The 18,383-nt window shown below is 63.5% G+C and overlaps 1 protein-coding gene across 2 annotated transcripts in view; it reads right to left on the reverse strand.

Moving 5' to 3' along the window:
* Positions 1–15,162, reverse strand: part of MEF2D (myocyte enhancer factor 2D) — a 39,031-nt gene extending 23,869 nt beyond the window's left edge. For both annotated transcript variants that reach the window (XM_067313375.1, XM_067313373.1), the window contains exon 1: positions 15,098–15,162. The gene's annotated coding sequence lies outside the window, so the exon portion shown is untranslated. The remainder of the gene's footprint in view (positions 1–15,097) is intronic.
* Between the last annotated feature and the right edge of the window lie 3,221 nt (positions 15,163–18,383).

Genomic DNA, 18,383 nt, shown 5'->3' on the forward strand with positions numbered 1-18,383 from the left:
TCACCCCCGGCGGCGCCCGAAGCTCCGCAGCCGCCACGATGCATCAACGCACGTGCAAACACCGGGATTAATCCGGTGAGTCCCAGCCCGGCCCGCTGGCTGATTGCAACTCCCCCAGGTGCATCCCGTTATTTCCCTTAATAAAAAAGGAGCCGCGTCCTGCAAAACCCCCCCAGTGGCGCCGGCGGACGAGAGGAGACGGGAGAAGCTTCACCTTGCAAGGAGCCGGGTCCCGAGGAGCGAGCCCGCTCCCCGCGCCGCCTCCGCCCGGGAATCGCTCCCCTAATTCCGGCTGCAAGGAGCTGCTTCTCCAGTGACCCGCCGCCCCGCGCGGACCCACCCGGCTCGTTGCGCCGGGCGCCGAGCTTCACCTCCCTTAAACCCACCGTGATCTGCATCGACGCCCCCCCCTTGCACCGCGCCGGGCGCAGCCGCCTCCCCGCCGCGCCGCGACAGCTGGGACACAAATGTCAGCTCCTGTTTACAAGGACCAGGGCCCCGGCAGCAAAAATGTCACCGGCTGTTTATTTAAAGACGCCCGGATCACCGTCTCGCGGCGCCGGCGGGCCCCTTCGGACCAAAGCGGCCGACCGAAAGCTGCGACGCGCGGCCGGTTTGGGTTGGAAAAGCCGAATTTTGTTCTCCGGGCGCTTGTTCTGCCTCATCCCGCAGTTCCCGGCTCGCTCCGGGGACGTGCGGCTCTGAGCACGGCGCTGCCCCCGCGCCGGCAGCTGGCCCGGAGATGCCGGGAAGCTCACCGGGATCCTGAAGCCGGCGGCTAAATCGGCCCGTGCAGCCTGCGCTTCGGCACCGGGCTGGCTGAGACCCCCCGCAACTCATCTCACGTCACGGGTCACCGAGCGCAAATGAGCCAGTGACACCGGGGTGATAACACAGGTTTCATGTTGTATTACCTTCTCCTTGCTGGAAACCGTACGGAGAGGAGCCCGGCAGCCAGCCGGCCACCCGGATCCGTGCCCGGCCACCCGGATCCGTCCCCGGCCTCGTACCGCGACCGCTCCGCGTCAACCCTGCCTTCGCCTCCGAGCGATCCTCCGGGGCCTGGGATCAGTCACGGGATATTTATCCCAGCGGGTGGTTTTGCCGGAGCCCTGTGCGCTACAGTCGGATCTGACGCCCCTTGGCACCGCTGGCGTTTGCAGCAGGCTCCTAGGGATGCTGTGGATTGGGATGCCGCGGACCGGGATGCCGCGGTACATGGAGCTCAGGCGAAAGCAAGCGGCAGGGCCCGATCCTCTCTCCCCTTCCAGCCCCGACGGTTATTTTCCAGCAGGGCAAAGCTGCACAGATGCCGCCCTCCGGATCCGACGGGGTTTTGCAGGCGCTCGGCGCCGGAGCAAACGGCAGCACAAGTGGCAGAGCGCCGGGATTAGACTCCGGCGTAGAGGAGGAGGAGGGAGGGAGGTAGCGAAGGCAGGCGAATCCCTCTTTCCAAGTGGAAAAAAACCAGCGGGGGCGAGAATGGGGGGGGGGGGGGAGAAGGAAACCTTTTTGTCCAAATTTTTTGCAAAAAAACGCTGAAACGGGCAAGACAACCGTTGTTCCGAAAACCGAAACGTGGGTCTCGCCCGAGGGCTGCCGGGACGCCGCCGCGGCCCCCTGCTCATCCGCGCAGGGCCACCTCCGCTCCGGGAGCCGGCGGCATTCCCGGCGCTCCCACAGCCCCCGGCACGGCTCCGAGCATCCCCCCTCGCCGGGGCTCCGGCAGCCTCCGGATGGGCACCGCTGCCCCTGGCATCGCGTCCTAATTTGGGATCCCTTTCGGGATCCTGCGCGCACCCGAAAGGGCCGAGAGGGAGGCGCAGATTGCGGAGGGGGAAGAGCGGCCTCGCCGCAATCTCCCCTTCCCTTTTTTCCCCCGTGTCTCCTCTAGCGACGGGCTCCGGGGCCGCAAACATTTGGGCTCCAACCCCAAACTTCCCCCCGGGCGCAGCCCCCGGCGCCGTTCCCGCGGCCCCTTCGGGGTCCTCGGCTCTATCCGCGCCGCTTCCGGGGCAATTTGCTCTCCCGCAGCTGTTTGGGGGGTCCCAGTAGCACAAAAACCAGTAAAAAAAGACCCAAACCAGGCTTTCTCCGAGTCTTTCTCCATTCCCATTTCCCCGCCCGGCCTGCGCCTCCGCGTCCAGTTTACCCCGGACACGAGGAATTTCCCCGGGGTTTAATTGGGCCTGACGAACCTTTGACGTTTTGGTTTTCCCTGGCTTGCCACCGAGACGTGGAATGGGAAAAACTCCGAAGGAGCCTCTCTCCGGGCAGGAAGGGGCACGGAGGCTCAGGAGCCGCCCGCTCCGGACCCGGCTGTTAGATGCAACGAGCAACGACAGTTCTCAGCACCGGGCTCAACACATGCGGGTGCCCGGGGGCCGGGCTGTTGCGACAGCGGCCTCCGGCCAGGATTTTGGGAGGGGGGGACGGGATGCGGAGGGGGGGGGACGCGGGGCAGCGTGTGACCGTTGGAGCCGCCGGGTTTCGCTCTCGCTGGCCAACTTCCCCCTTTGGCAGCGGGGATGCAGAAGCGAAACCGCCAGCTGTAGGGACGCCGGCGCGCGGGGGCGGCCGGCGAGGATGAGGAGGAGGCGCGGAAGGGCCGGGCGGAGCCGCGCCGGGATGCCGCGGAGCCCGGGAAAACCGAGGCACGGAGAGGGGCGCCTCCGAATTCCCAAACCGCTTCCCTGGAGCAAGCCTCGCCCTGCATCCCCATCCCGCGCCGAGCCCCAAAGCGCCGCCGCGGCACCCCAGGGACCTCCCGGGCAGGAAAAAAGCAGGGTGCGTCGTGCAAGGCGTCGCTTCCCGTCCATCGGGATGGGTTTTCCCAGGCTCCCAAAAACCGCCCGGCCGAGAAAGCAGCTTCCCGCGGCCGAGCCAGGTGCCGGCACCCCGCCGCCAGCGATCCAAGCAGCCTCCGCTTTGTTTTCCCAACTAATTTTTCCCCTCCTTAACGGCAGCCCGGCATTAATGATTTAAAGGCCTCGGGTCAAACACATGCCAGGTGTGCGGCGGCGTCACCCAATGCTGCCGTTAGCGTTAACGCGGGAGCATCTCCAAGGATAGCACGCGTGCCTGCTTCCCTCCCGGCCGGTGCCGATTTATGGGGAAAACGGGAGAAAGAGGGAACCGCCGGCCCCAGAAATCCCTGGCACGGCGCAGGTGCCCGCGCAGCACCCGAGCCTCAGGCCGGATTCGCAATTCCCGCGCCTGCAAAAACAACCCCGGCTGCTTTGCGGCGGAGGAAACACCGAATCCCGCAGCTCCGACCGCACCGAATTTCCTAAAAACCCCTTTTTTCTGCTGCCGCTTTGCAGTGGCAAACGTCCCGAATCCGGTTCACGCTCCCCTTTCGCCTGCTGCCGTTTATCCGGGGAGGAGGGATGGGGGCAGCAGCCGCGGCGTTGCAGCCGCCTCCTACCCCCCCGGCGCCCCATCGATTTGCGACTAATTGAAGCTCCGTGTCCATTGATCGGAGCAATTTCACGGGGATTACGGGAAGCGCGGGCGGAAGCAACCCGGCGCCTTTTCCTGGGACACCCTGCTGCAATCCCGGTGCCGCCTGCCAGGTCCAAACTCCAGGGCCAGTGGGGCAAGGTGCGGCGGGAGCCCGCTGGCTGGGGCGGACGCCGGTCGAGAAGGAAGGACGAGGGAAAAAATTAATAATTATTATTATTATTATTATTATGGGATAAAATGCAGGCGCCCCTCACCGCTCCGCCCGGCCCCCGGGACATTTTGCAGCCTCCAACACGCGGCCGTTCCCCATGGAAACCAAACAAACACGTCCGCCGGCTCCGAACCCTCCGGCCGATATATCCCTGCTGCTCCGACCACCGGCGGCAGCTCCAAAATCACCTCCCAGCTGTAACTGGACAACGCAACAGGGCGGGCGGGCGGCTTTTCCCGGCTTTTCCCCCCTCTCCTCCGCCAACACTTTGCAAAAGTCACTTTGTAAAAAGAAAAAGGCTCAGAGCTGCTTCCCGGGATGAAACGGGTGCAAATCAGCCAAATCCCGCCACGCGCCTCTCGCTTTTCCGTCTCGAACCGGCCGCTTTCCCCCAGCAGCCGGGACGCACCGTCGCACCGGGCAGGAAAATCCCGGCCCGGCTTCGTGGTCCTGGTTGGATGCCGGGAGCTTTTTTAAACTGCTTGGGAAGGCAAAGCTCCCGCGGATCCCGGCAGGACCTGAATTGCATCCTTGGTGGGTTTTGTGTTTTTTTTTTCCCCTTAAAACCCCAGCTTCAGAGTTCTCTAATTTAAAGCGAAAATCACAGCTGTCAGATTTAAAAGAGAAGGAAAGAAGAAAAAAAAAAAAGGAAATCGGCCTCAGAGCCAATTAAAACAAACGGAAAACTGTTTTGCTTTTTAATCTCCCGCTTCTCTTTTTGGGGGTTTTGTTTTGTTTTGTTTTAAGCTAATCCCTGCTGCGGAAAGGGCAGGTCGGCTCGCCGGCCGGCTGCCTATCGCCGGGGCCGCGGGATGAAACCCACGCTCCGATTTATCCCGACGTCGTCGCCAAATTCCCACGCAGCGGCAGCAAAATGAACCACCGGCGCTCCGGGAAACTTTCTGCCGGGGGGGGATTTTGCAGTGCGGCCGAAAGGGAGTTTTAGCTTTTCAAAACCCCTCCTCTCGCGTTGAGGTTTTAACGGGTCGGCCCAGGAAGAGCGCGGAGGCGGCGGCGGCGGTGCCGGGGCGGAACTGCCCCACTGCAAAGGCGGCGCCGCTCCGGCAAAGTGAAAACCCAAAGGATGCGGGAGCAGGATTTACCGCCCCTTCCAGAGATCCGCATCCAAGAAAAAAAAATAAAAAATAATAATAATAATAATTCGGTATAATAAAAAAAGCTCCCCTCGTCTCATGCTGCCCGAGCCGCCTGCTCCGGGGGCTCGCGGAGCCGGCGGAGCATCTCGCCGCAAGCCGAAGGGTATTTTAACGTTGCTTTGGATCCAGCCAGACCGAGCGAGTTCCCATGGAGGGGAAGGAAGCCGCCGGATGCCGTCGCCCGGGATCCCGCGAATCCCAGGGTGGCGGCGCCCCATCCCCGCGCCATTCCTTGGAAAACCGCGCCACATGCCCGGCTGCAAAGGCAGCGCCGTTCCCAAGCACCTCGGAAAAAGCGGCGGCGCGCCAGCGCTAATTCTAGGCACAGGAAAACAGGGAGAGCGGCGTCGGGAAAAGCTCCGCCACGGCCGCGCCGGGGAGCACGGAGCGGCGAAAGCCCGTTTCCCAAAGCCAGGCGGCGACTCCGGCTCCGCATCGGCGCTCGGCAAAGCCTCAGCTCGCGGGGCGGCTCTGCAAGCCGAAGGGAAAGAGAAACGGCGGCGCGAGCTCGTCGGCGAGTCGCATGCAATTTTAGGGCCTGGCTCATTTTCTCTTTCCGGGCAACGTCAAGACGAGTCACCTCCCTTCCCCTGACCTCGGTCGATCTGATACGGAAAAGCGGACAAGGATGCGTTAGCAGACGACTTGCCAGGAAAACGGGGAGGTTAGCGGGGAAAGTGGGAAAGCACGAGAGGCGGATTTACGTGCACCGCCGCTCACGCTGGAAAACTAAAGAAATCCCACTGAATCTGGTTTTTTGGGGAGGGAAAAAAAAAATCGGAGATGCTTCCCACCGCTCTGGTGTTGGATTCGCCCTTCTGCGGGCATTTCCGAGCCTTTCGGAGCAGCTCCCCTCTTGGAGGGATGCGAATTCCCGGGCACGCTGCAACGGGACTCGGCGCCGTGCAAGGAATCTGCTCCAGAGGCTGCCGCCACCGATGCCCTTTTTAAGGCTCCCGCGAGCTCGCTAACCCGGCCCAAAACCGCTCTTTTCACCCCAAGTTCGTTCCAGTAAGCTCGGACCTAAGGAAAACCCAGCCGCGGAGCAAACGCAATTTTTCGGCATTTCCCCCATGGAGAGCGTGGCCGGCCCCAGCCCCGGACGGAGGGGAAAGGGGTAAAGAAAGGGAAAAGGGGAAGGAGGTTCCCGCGGTCGCCGGCACCCGGCGCTAAGCCGTAACGGGATAACAAGCTCCCAACAAGATCCTAATGAAGGATTAGTCAAATACAGTCTAAAGAGATTAAGGCCGGGCGCAGCACCGAAACGTGGGGGGTTTTTCCCCCCCATAGCGCGGCGGCGAGGTCCAGCGATGCTGGGAAGCCGGCCGGCGGCCCCAGCCGCTATCAGAGGCGACGGCCGACGCGGGAATTGCTCTGCGGGGCTGGAGCATCCCGGCGCTGGACCGCGGCCAGGCGGAGAGGGGGCCCCCTTCGTGCCGAAAGCGCCGGCGGCTTTGGAAAAAACCGCATCCGAGGCGTTTTCGAGCCGTTCGCCCGAGCGCTTCCTCCATCCCTCCGCTGCCGCCCCGGCGCGGTGCTCCAGAGCGGGAAGGGGCCAGGAAAACGGGAGGGAATCCGACAAGCAGCCGCGTCGGGGACTACGAAACAAAATCCAGCGAGGCCGCTTGGAGCGGATCCAGATGTTTACCAGTGACGCACGCGGAGGTATAAATAATTATCCGGTAGGAATTTTGTTCGCGGGCCTCTCGCCCTTATCGACTCAGAGCCGGCGGCGACGGCTTGAGAAAACCAGATGCAAAATGGAAATCGCTGGGAACATCGACTTAATCCCATTAATCGCTGGACATCGGGAGCAGGGGCTCAAATCTCCGCCCGGCGGAGCGGCGGGGAGGAGTTTCGGCTGGCCACGGGCCAGGAGCTCGGCAAAACCCTCCCAGGGGCATCGTTCCTGCCACGGGAAAAGGGACGCCGGCCGGAGTCGGGCATCGGCCCCGGCCTCCCCGCGGTCGTCCTCCGCCCCGCAGGAGGCACCGGCTCCGCAGCGCCCGGCGCGCTGCCCGTTTCGTGCCGCACATCCCAGCGCCGCCGGATTTTGCCCCAGGAGCATTGCCGTTCCCGCGCTCTGCATTTACCCCCAGGGACGCGGGAAAAGCGCGCGGGAAAAGCTAGCGCCCTCCAAAAACATCCCCACGCGCAACGTTCGCACCAGCCCATAAACCCCCGGCGGCAAATTTGGGCTAAAAGAGCCCTGATCGCCCCGGTCTCGATAAACCGAGAGTCGCAGGCGCGGAAGCCGGGGCGTCGTTTCCAGCGCCGCGCCGCTCCGAGCGTCCCGCGAGCGGCGCGACCGTCCCTAGCGCCCCGGCGCTGCGGCGGGACCGCGGCCGTAAATGAAAATCAGCTGCTTAAAATACACCCGCAAACAAAACCCGCCCTTGTGAGGCTGCGAGTTACCTTCTGCTGCACCGAGAGCACGAACCAACCGCGCCGGCGCTGCAATTACCTAAAAATAAATGGACCGCAAACTCAAAACGAAGCCGGGGGGGAGGCGAACCCGGCGGAAAAAGGCGATAAAGCCGCCCAAACGGCGCCGATATATATATATCTCGATTAATCTTGCAGCTGAGGAGGAAAAGCCCAGCACCGGGAGAAGCACCCGCCGCATCTCCCGGCAAAGCGGTCCCCAGTGTTCCCGAAAAAAAGACTCCTCAGTGGCCGCGAGGCCGGAGAGGAACAAAAAGCAGCGCTGGAAACTTACTGAGCAAATCGGCCGCCCGGCTCCGACAGGCTGCTCGTCCCTACTGGTGGGAAAGTCTGCAAATGGCTAATAAAGAAAAATAATTAAAAAAAAAAAAATGAAAGCTCCCCTCCCGTTTTTAGGCCCCCCCTCCCCTCCCCAATCCCACCCCGCCCCGCTGCCGCCGCCTTTTCCCCGGATTGCGAAAGGGAGAGGGCAGCCGGGGCTTGGAGCTGCGGCGTTTCTGAGCTCCTACCGAGTCTGGGCTTCCTGCCACCAGCAACAGCGGCTCTGGGGGTGTGGAAAAAGGGAGGAAAAAAAAAAAGGAAAAAAAAGGAAAAAAAAAGAAAAAGAAAAAGTCCTGTTTATTTTGGGGGATGAGAGCGAAAACTTGCAATGCGCAAGCCGGGGAGGGGGAGCCGGCTTTCTGGCTTTCCCGCGGACATCGCGAGGGGAAGGCTTTTGCTCGAAAAGCCCGGATTTGCGGTGGGAACGCTCGGCTGGTGGAGGACGGCTTTTCCCGGGGCGGCCGGCTCCTCGCTGACCCCTCGGCCGGGCCAGCGCTTCCTCCGCCGGCAAAACCCTCCTCCCGCTTCGTTCCTTTTCCCGCTTTTCCCCCGAATCCGGGATTCACGAGGGCGGGGTGGCCCCAGCGAGGGGCCGCGGCGCCCACGGACGCCCCCGCCGCGTCCCCCCGCCGCCGGGAATTACCCGAGACGCGCGGGAAGAAAAGCCTGCTCCAGCCGTGACCCAGATTCCCCTCGCACCTGATCCCTCCGCGAAGCCATAATCCTCGGAGGGGGTTTTGGTCCTTCTTTTCCCCCCTCCCTCTTTTTAATACATCCCCGCGCGTTGCCGTGGAAACGACGGCGATGCTATAATTTCAGCGCTATAGGCTTCAGCGCCGGAGCGGGATGGAGGAGCAGGCTGCGAAACGGAGGAGCCGCACCGGCGAGGCACCGAAAAAAATAATTAAAGAAAAAAAGAAGCAGCAGCGACACGTTAGCTTAATTAGCAGACGCCGGCGGGGCAGGGCTTACCCCCAGCGCGAGAAACGCGGCGGACGGGCCGCCGTTCCGCATCTCCGCGGGACCGCGAGACCCCTCGGTGTCACGCCGTCGCCACGTTCCGGCCACCGGGATCTGCCGGCTTCGTGCCGGGGAGTTTTGGGGCCGCGCCGGGGCCCCGCTGCAATGCGGGGACGGGAAAGCCGCAATGCAAAACTGCACTAACCCAGGGCGTTTCCCACCGCCCGGCGCTGACGGGAAATTTCCGAGAGCCGGGCAAATAAAAATAAGCCGCGTGCACAAGCAGCCCGGCGTAAACACAGCCCAACGGCCCGTGACCCGCCGGCCGCCTCCGGCGCGAGCAGGGGGCCGAAAAGGAAACCCGAAAGCCCTGGGGGACGCCGGGGCCCCGGGCGCCGCGCTCGCCCACGCGCCCGCCGGGAAAAGCGCGGCACCTGGGGCGGGAGAGGTGCGCGGCCGCCGAGACGGAGGGGGCTCCAGCGCTGGCAAACGCTGGGAAAAATAAAAATCAAATCAAATCAAATCACAGCGCGGCACTGCCAAAATGCAAAAGCCCGGTCCCGCACCCGGTTTTCCCGTGCTCCGGCCTGTTTGCAGCCGGCTGGGATGATCTTCCCCAAAGCTCGGGTGACCTCAGGGAAGGGGAAAATAAATAAATAAATAAACATATAAATAAATGATGGCAGCGGTTTGCTTCAGTTCCCGAACGGGAAGCAAACCCCAAACCGCCGGCCCGACCTGCGTCGAGGCAAACGCACCCCGGACGCGAGCGCCCCAAATTTAACCCTCCAAGGTATTTGTCTCCGAGGAGCTAAAAAACAAATCAGCATTTGCATAACAAAAAGACCCCTGTTTGCTGCCCGGAGCATCGCATGCAAAGCCGCCTTCCTCCGCCGGCGAGCGGGGCGCGCGGCCGGTCCCCCAAAGCGACGCCGAGCCCGCGGCCGCCGGAAGGGGCTCCGCGAGAGCGCCCGTCCTCCGCGCGCGCCTCCGGCCCCCGCTGCAGAGGAACGCGGGAAAATCCCGCGCGCCGAAGCGGTTTTGGCCTTCGAAAACCTCAGCGACCGGAGAGCAATTAGTAGTGTTTTTTTTTCCCCAACTCTCCCGCCGCGCCGACCTCGCCGTTCCGTCTCCTTCGGGGCTGCGGCCGGGTAGGCACGCCGGGGCCTTATATCCCGACGGCCAGCCACGCGCTGCCGACTCTCCCGACCGGCAGGCAAACGCCTCGGCAAGAGCAGGAAAACCATCCTTGCTCCTCTTCCGCACCGAGCTTTGCAGGGCATCCTCAACGCGCCGAGCACAGGGGCGTTTTTAGGCGCTACCCTCACCCCCTGCAATATATACACCCCCTCGATATCCTGACTTTCGGACCAGGATAGTGGCAGGAGCTGACCCCAAGAGCTCCTCCGCCAAACAGGCAAGAAAATTCCCACCCGGGGCACGTCCGATCCCGCCGGGAAGGGGCCCGGGAGCTGCGTTCCCACGCACGCCGGGGCAGGACTGGGCCCGGAGCGGCGCCCGCCGGGGGGTTATCGGCGATCCGGATTTTGCAAGCGACCGGCTCTGCCGTTTTGCCGACACGGCGGGAGAGGTTTCGGGATGCTCCACTACGGCAATTAGCTCCCGATTGCTCCGCGCGCGCGGGAACGTGGACCGGGCGCCCCGGTACCGGCCCTTTCCCGCAGCTCCGAGGGCCACCGTGGCCCGATTTCATCCCGCGGATCACCTTATTCTCGCGGTGGCGGGACAGGATGTTCTTGGGGACGGTACTCGCAAAAAAAAAAACCATCCGGCCGGTCAAAACAACTCGTCCACATTTTTCTTGGATTTTTCTTTTCTCTTTTTTTTTTTTTTCCTTCCTTTTTCCTGCCAGTGGAAACTTCTGCTACAGGCCCCGCGTCTCAAGGTTACCGGCTGGGGCCGGGGGAGGATTTCAGGTTTTACAACTGCAAAAATTCCAGACCGAAACCCAGAAATCCTTCCAGTTTGGGCCAAACAGAAGTCGTTCATCCAATTTTTTTTATTTTTTTTAATAATTTCATGCAGCAACTATGCGGCGAGCACCGGCTTTCACCCCGCCATCCCCAAATTTTGAACACCCTGGTAGAAGACTTGCAGTGAACGCATCAACATTTCCCGTTATCTTTTTTTTGGAGGGGGACAAAACAAAGCAGAACAATTCAACCCCACCTATTTTCCCTACCTGCAGCACGCAGCTCTCCATGGGATGCGTTCCCGGGTATTTGTTTCTGTGGTGCCTAGCAATTTTTCCCTGAAGCCTTCCAATAATTGGAAGAGAAAAACTCCCTTTTAAAACGTTTCATCTTAAAAAAAGAAAAAAGGGGGAAAAAAAAGAAAAGAAAAGAAAAAAAAAGGACGGTTTCCAAAAGGATGAAGAAAAGTCACATTGTTCCAAAAGGCGCTTTCGTTTCAAAAGGAAGATGAAAAGTTTCACCCAGGGCTATTTATAGTCGCCGCTTATAGCCATCAATAACCCCCGGCCACCTCTGGCGCATCCCTCCGGGCAGGTATCGCTCCGGATAATCCCCCCTACGGCAGGGAAAACCCCCCATCAGCTTGTGGCCTAAAAAAAATACGGGTTAACCCTTGCTGCAGCGGCGCCAGGCACGGCCGGGCCGAGCCGGCGGATCACGACGCCCTGCCCCAAACCCCGGACCCTTTTCGGAGGCTCTTTTTGCATTAACACCGATTTCGGGTGCTTTTGCGGGCGGCTGGATGCTCGGCTGGGCGTCGCACCTCTCGGCACCGGAGGCCTGGAGCGATCTAAAAGGGAGCCGATGCGACGGCGCGGGCAGGCTCCAGCGTTTCCAACACGTGGAAAGAAACTGTTGATATGGCAAAAGCCACCGTGGGAAAAAAATATATATATATATCTATCTCATAAGGAAGCCAGGAGTTTGTGCAAGCAGCCCAATCTCCCCCTGCATCCGAGGCAGGCGCCCCCAGCGCGCTGCCTCCATCGCTGTGGGAAGGGGGGAAAAAATGCAGAAACGCCTCTTGGAAATGCTATGTGTATATATATATATATATATATATATATATATAGGATAAATAAATAAATATATATATATAGAGAGAGAGAGAGGATGATTCTCTCCTCTCCCTTCCCCTTCCCTGCTCAGAAATAGGTCACTCCATCACCACCTTTTGCCCCCCAAAACAGCGCAGGGTGGGAACGCTCCGATCCCGCGCCCGAGCCGCCAGGCTCCGACCTCGGCAGCGCAACCTCCAGATGCCGTCGGCGCCTTCCCGGGAGCGAGGGGCCCTTCGTAGGCGAGCCGGACCCCGGCCGCTAAAGGCTCGTTTGGCACGCGGCGCTAACGAACGGGGCCCAGCATCTCGGACGGTGCATTGCAGCCCGAGCGTCTCCTTGCAATTGAAGCCACTCTGGGAGCGGATCCGGCCCATCCGGACGGAGGAAGCACGTGCAGCGCCGAGCACCCTGCAAACGGGTCCCCGGCGCGGCTCCCCCGCGCCGTTTTGGGGGAAGCGTGCACAAACAGGCCGACTTTTCCCCAAAAGCCGCGCTCGCGCAGCTCGGCCCTCCTGTCCCACCTTTTCCGCTAACGTTTTAGAGCCAACGGCACAGGCCGCCCCGCGGAATAAATCCGCCCGAATCGCTTTCCCATGTATTTACCGAGCCCTCGCTCCGCACGGGCGGGTTTTTTTTTTTTTAAAACGATGCCTTTTCCCACGGCAGGGAGACACCCGGAGCGAGGGAAGGGGAAATTAAAGGGGGGGAAAAAAAAAACCAACCCTGCAAGCAAACAAAACGAGCGGGCGAGATGCAAAGCGACGGCTCCGCGCAGGTAGAGCTGCCGGCAGGCGGGCGGCTCCGTCCGTCTCGAGAGCAAGAGCAACCCGCCGCTCCGGCGAGGAAAGCGGGAGGGTGCCCGGGCTCCGATCAAACCAAACGATTAACGCGTTTCGGCTCATTATCGAAAGCTTCTCCGATTCAGACAAGGAAAAAAAAAAGAAGAAAAAGGAAAACGGAGAAGCGCAGCGCATGGAAAAGCATAAAACATCGTCCCCGAGGCAGCCGGGCGGCCCCGGACAAGGGCGCAGCACGCTGCTCCCGGCCACGCGACACATCGCACGGGCGCGTACGTATACTTTTAGTTTGACACTTTCGGCTTTGTTCTTCCGTGCACAAAGCGGCTTTTACAGTGCCCTGGCAGCACGGAGGGACCTCAAAGTGCGTGTGGTTTATGACCATATTTAGGCTCCTTCACGTTGCCAGAGTCGCGCTCGCGGGCTCGGGCGCAAAGGAGAACCAGACCCCGCTCGTTTCGCTCGGCAGCCTGGCCGAAAGCCACCCGGGGCCACGGCAGCGCCGCCTCGCCCAAGGTCACCCAGCCGGTGACGAAGGCAGCGCTTCGCTCCCCGGGGGCCGCGGCGGGCTCCGGGGCCGGCCGGGAGCGGAGGCGCCGCCGGTTCCCGCGTCCGCCGCCCGGTTCCCGCACCGGCCGCCCCACGCGTGGAGCATCTGTCGGCTCCGCTCGGCAAAGCCCGATCCGAAGGGCAAGGCGGTGGCGGCCGGTGGGGGGGGAAAAGGGAGAAAAAAAAAAAAGTAAAGAAGCCCCCAGGTCCCTTGCAGAGGTCGGTGACCTTCAGGAGCCCACGGGAACTGATCCCGCCGGATCGGAGGGCGCGAGCTCATCCCAACGGGGCTCTGCCTGCCGGCTTCGCTTTTAACCTCTGCGTTCCCGGGGAGCCGCTAACCACCGAACGGCCTGGAGGAGGGAAGAAAAACGGGACCCGGAATAAAACTGTCATGAAACCCTGATGCAGGGCCGGAGGCTCCCAGGCAGGATCAGGCCTCCCCGTGCCGGGCAGAGCCCGCTCGCCGGAGCGGCTTGCAGGGATTCGCGCCAGATGTGCTCCATTTACCGCCTCCCTGCCCGGCTCCCAAAACAGGTAGAGGAGGGAGGGAAATGGAGGGGGGGGGAAAAAAAGCTGTGGGCAAAAATAAAAGCGTGTCGGCAGCCGGGGAGGCCGCCGGGGCGGGACGGAGAGTGGAGCAAAAAATCACAAACTGATCCGGGGGGGGGGGAGCGCATGGGAACGGGTTCCCGGGATGCAGGAGGGACGGAGCCGTGCGCGCGTGTGCGGATGCGTCTCGTTGGGTGTGTGCTTGTTCTTGCGCGCAAGAAGGGGGGGGGGAATAATAAATAATAATAATAATAATAATAAAAGAGCCAACAACAAAGCCAAGGGGGGGGGGGGCGAGCCGGTTGCAAAGAGACAAACGGACGGCAAACAGGAATCACGGATGCCAAAACGACATCCAGATGCCGGGACGCCCCATCCGCCGCTCGGGCGGCCCCAGCGCCGCGGGATCTCCGGGCGCCCGAAGGACGGAAGCGCTGCGGGCGCCCCCAAAGCGGGGGGCCGAGCGCGACCCCCCCCCCCCCCCCCGCCGCCACCGCCGCCGCCGCCGCCACCGGCCCTCGGCGACGCTCCGGCCGGAGAGGAACAAACAATCACAGCTGCCGGCTCCGGAGGCGGCACCGCGCCAGGTCATTGAAGCTCCCAGGACTCGGTTTACCGCCGGCCCTCCGAAAAGCTGCTCTTGCCAATCAACCCCCCCCCCCCCCTCCAAATCCTTCTTCCTCCGCCCCCCCCCTCCTCCTCCTCACCGCCGCCCCCAGTCGTCGTCCCCCGTCCCCCCCCTTCGGCGGCACCCCGAGGTGCCCCTGCCTTGCCCGCAGCATCGCCGACCGCGACCCTCTCCCTAAAGTATCCTCACCCCCCCCCCAAAATCCCCCAAATCCGCCCACCCCCCCCCGGCGGGTCCCCCCCCCCCCGCGCCGGCGCCCGCCGTGCCCCCCCCCCCAGCCGCCAGCAGCTCCCCTGGGGTGGGGGGAAGCGGGGTGGGGGGGGGAAGCGGGACCCGCGCCCCTCTCACCTGCCCCCCCCGCGGCGACACTTCTTCCCCTTCCTCCCGCTCCCTCCTTCACCTCTGCACCATTTTGGTGACGGTTTGTTTTGAAGCGGCGAGGAGGAGGAGGAGGAGGAGGAGAAGGAGGAGGGAAGGGAAGGGGGGGGGGAGGATGTGCTCTCCGCCCCCGCCGGCTGCGCGCTGCGCTCCGCGGCTCGGCGCGCCGCGCTCCGGCCGCCCATCCCCGCCGCCTCGGGGCTGCGCCGCGGGGAGGGAGGGCGTGCGGGGGGAGGGGGCGCCCCCGGGACCCCCCCCCCCCACCACCCCACCAAAAAAAACCCACGGAGCAGGCGCTACTCACCCCCCCCACACACACACACACCCCGCACCTGGGGGCGCCGCGGGGTTGGGGAAGGGGGCGGGGGGGGGGTCTCCGAGGAGGGCGGAAGTCGAGCGAAAATATCCCCAAAAGCGCAACCAAAATTAAAGGACAAAAAAAAAAAACAACAAAAAAAAACACGCGAAGAGCCCCCGCCCCTTCCGTATTTAAAAAAAAAAAAAAAAAGACATAACCAACCCCCCCACTTCCCCCCCCCCCAAAAAAAAATAAAGCGGGGCCACGAGCGGAGCACGCACCTGCGCGGGGCTGCGGCGGCGCCGGCAGCGGCGGCAGCGGCGGCAGCGGCGGCAGCGACCATGGCCGGGGCGGCCCGGGCCGGCGGCAGGAGGCGGCGCAGGGCGCAGGCGGCGGCGGCAGCCAATGGCCGCGGCGGCAGGAAGCGCGGCCCGGCGAAGGGAGGCTCCGCGCACCCTCCTCCTCCTCCTCCTCCTCCTCCTCCTCCTGCCTGCGGGGAACCGGGGCCGCCCGGCTGCCCCCCCCCCACCCCCCCGCCCCACCTCTGCCCCGGGTGCGCGGATCTGGGGTGTCCCCGTCCCCCCCCTCCCATCGCCGTGCAATTTGGGGGCTCGCGGGGGCTCCCTGCCAGGCTGCGCTGGGCGGGGGGGGGGGGGGTCTTGCAGGGCTCCTGCCTTTGCAGCCTGGCTCTGCCCCGGGGGGGGGGTGCGAGGATCTGGGGTCCCCCCCATCTCCATCCGGTTTGGGGGTTCGCAGGGGTCCCCACCCTTTGCAGCCAGCTTTGCCCCCGGTGCGAGGACCCCAGGACCCCCCCCATTGCAAGGGGAACCAGGTCGGGGCGCCTGGGTGCTCCCCAGGCTGGACTGGGGTCTTGCAGGGCCTGGCTCTGCCCGGGGTGCAAGGATCCGGGGTCCCCCCCCCCAATCTCCATCTGATTTGGGAGCTCGCAGGGCCCCATTCCCTGCCTTTGCAGCCCGGCTCTGCCCGGGATGCAGGATCCGGAGCTCTCCCGCGGTGGGGAGAAGCAGCTCAGGACACCTGGGTCCCCCCTTCCCGGCCCGCTCCAGGTGGCACGGCGAGAGCCGGTGGCTCGCAGGGCCCAGGCTCATCCGCAGGGAGCGGATCCGCAGCGTGGGAACGCCAAGCACGGATTTGCTCCGGCCCTTGGCAGCAGGCTGCAAAAAGGGCCAGGCCCGACGCCCGGAAAAAGGCCCCCCAGACGGCACGCGGCCCTGCGAAGGCCATCGCCGCGCGAGGACCGGAGCAAACGGTGGGGAAGCGCGAGCCCTTCCCGGCCCTGCCGGGAGCTTTTGCGGAAGAACTCGGCCAAAAGACGGCAGGAAACGTTTGGCCGCGCAGAGGGGGCTCGCGGCGTCTCCCCGCACTCGCGCCCCGACCGCCTTCGCCCGGCGCGACGCGTCCTGCTAGTGGACTTTGCCGCCCGCTTGGCTTTTTGGGGCTGTTTGTTGTCAGTCGGTTATTTCACTATATTTATTGTTAGAAATGGGGCTATTTTTAGCGCCCTGTTGGTTTAGCTGGAGATGGGATTAGTCATCCCACCGAGAGCTGTTTGCAGTCTCTCCTCGAGGCTTCTCTGGGGTTTGTTTTCCAATCAGCCGAGATCATGTAGCCAAAGAAATAATAAAAAAAAATATATAAAATATGCATATATATAAAATAAAATAAAAATAGTCATAATAACGGGCACCAGCTGAGCTTCGCCGCCTGGGCGAGCTGCCGGTGGAAAGCAGGGAAGGATCCAACCCAGGATATTTATGAGACGGAGCCGGGAACGTTACTACGAACCTCAAAAGTATTTTGGAAAGTCGGTCCGAGCCGCGTTTTTTTTTTTCCCCTTGGGAACCCAGCGCTGAGCAACTCCCTCCCCACAGCGGGCTGGTCTTTTCGTGCGGCGGGGATACGGCCCTGCCGGCAGGGGAAACCGCTTTCCCTTGCCCCGCGCCAGCGGGAAGGAGGCAGGATTCCCGGAGATACACGGCCACCTACACCCCGTGCAACGCAAGGCTGCAGCAAAAAAAGGGGGGAAAAAAAGCCCAAAATGAAGAAAAAGCGTGACAAATCTTTGCTGCTTTGCTGCACCGCAGCGCTCGCGGCGATGCAACTTTCCCCGCGGTTGCGGCTGGCTGCGATCGCCGTCCGCGCCGAGGAAACAGCCCCAAAACCTGCCCGGGGGCGGGGGGGGGGGGTGTTAAACCCCCAAGGTGCTCGGGAAGGGACGTGGGAGCCCGGCAGCGACGCCGAGGCCTGGCAGCGCGGGGTGGGGAAACCCGAGCGCGGCCACAGCTTTCCCTGTCCCCCCCACCCCGGGGGAGGGGGGGGGGGCTCGGGGATGATTCGGGGGGGGGGCAGACACCCCCGTGCTGAGCTTGCCCCCCCCCAAAAATCCCTTTTCCCACCACGGCCCCCGTTCTCCCCCCCGGGGCGGGCGGAGCAGAGGCCCGACACGCTCGCTGCACGGATGACCCGCAGGGGCCACGGGTGGCACATGTGCAGTGACGGGTTGGGGGGGGGGGGGGGGAAGACATGCGCGCCGGGAAGCGTCACCTTCACGTGGCCTGGCCCCCCCCTCCCCTTTCCCATGCCGTGGGCGCTCCGGAGGCGGATTATTTGCCCTCCCGGCCGCAGGGCTGCAACGATGCACCCCAGGGGGGCGGAGAGGGGGCACGATGCCAAGTCCCCAGCCCGTGCCGAGGGGGGCCCTTCCTCCCTACCTCCCCCCCCCCTCTTCCTCGCCGCGGCTAAATTCTCCCACCGCGGCCATTGACGTCCCGCCTGCGTCACCGTCTCCAGCACAACCAGACGGCACGTGGGAGAGCCGGGTTTAAAGCGGCAGGGCCCCGGCCGGCACCGGCACGCGGAGCGGGAAGCGGGGGGGACGACATCCCCCCCAAACCCCGCCGCACCCCCCCCCTTCCCCACCTCGCAGCGGGGTCAGGCAGGGGGGGAGCCGAGGGTTTTCTTCCCCCCCCCCCCCCTTCCCAGTCCCCGCTGCAAGGTTTGCACGGCAGCGGCGGAACGAGGGCTCAGCGGTGGCGGAGCGGCACGAGTTTTGCAAGGCCTCGGGCGCCGTCCCGCCGGCCCCCTCCTCGTTTCGGCCGCGCGGTATCGTCTTACAGGGCCGAGGCTAGAGGACACGGCGCTGGCGGTGACCCACGGCCCCGGCGTTGGGGGGGGGGGGGGTGGGGGGGACAGCGAAGCCCCCGGGCCGGAGCAGCCGCCTTCCTCCCCGGGTCGGGGGGAGGCTATTTTGGGCTCTTCCCTTCTATTTAGGGTGTCGAATCCGCGTGCGGTCGGCGAGCGCGGTGCTATTGCTTCCTTCCCGGCCCTAACCTTTTGCCTTAAATCGGGATTCGCGTTCATTCCGCGCCCCGACGGGTCATGCCCAGCCGCCCTCTCCCGGTGGTGCTGGTGTGGCTCAGCGCCGCGGCCCTCGGCAAGGCTTTCGGGGCCAGAAACGTCGGGTTCGGGGCAAAGCCGAGCCGGGAAAGGCGCTGCCCCTCCCGCAGCACCCGCAGGCGGGAGGGGATTTGCAATGGGTCACGGTCA

This window comes from Apteryx mantelli, chromosome 31, assembly GCF_036417845.1.
Source record: "Apteryx mantelli isolate bAptMan1 chromosome 31, bAptMan1.hap1, whole genome shotgun sequence".
In the NCBI taxonomy this organism is placed as follows: domain Eukaryota; kingdom Metazoa; phylum Chordata; class Aves; order Apterygiformes; family Apterygidae; genus Apteryx; species Apteryx mantelli.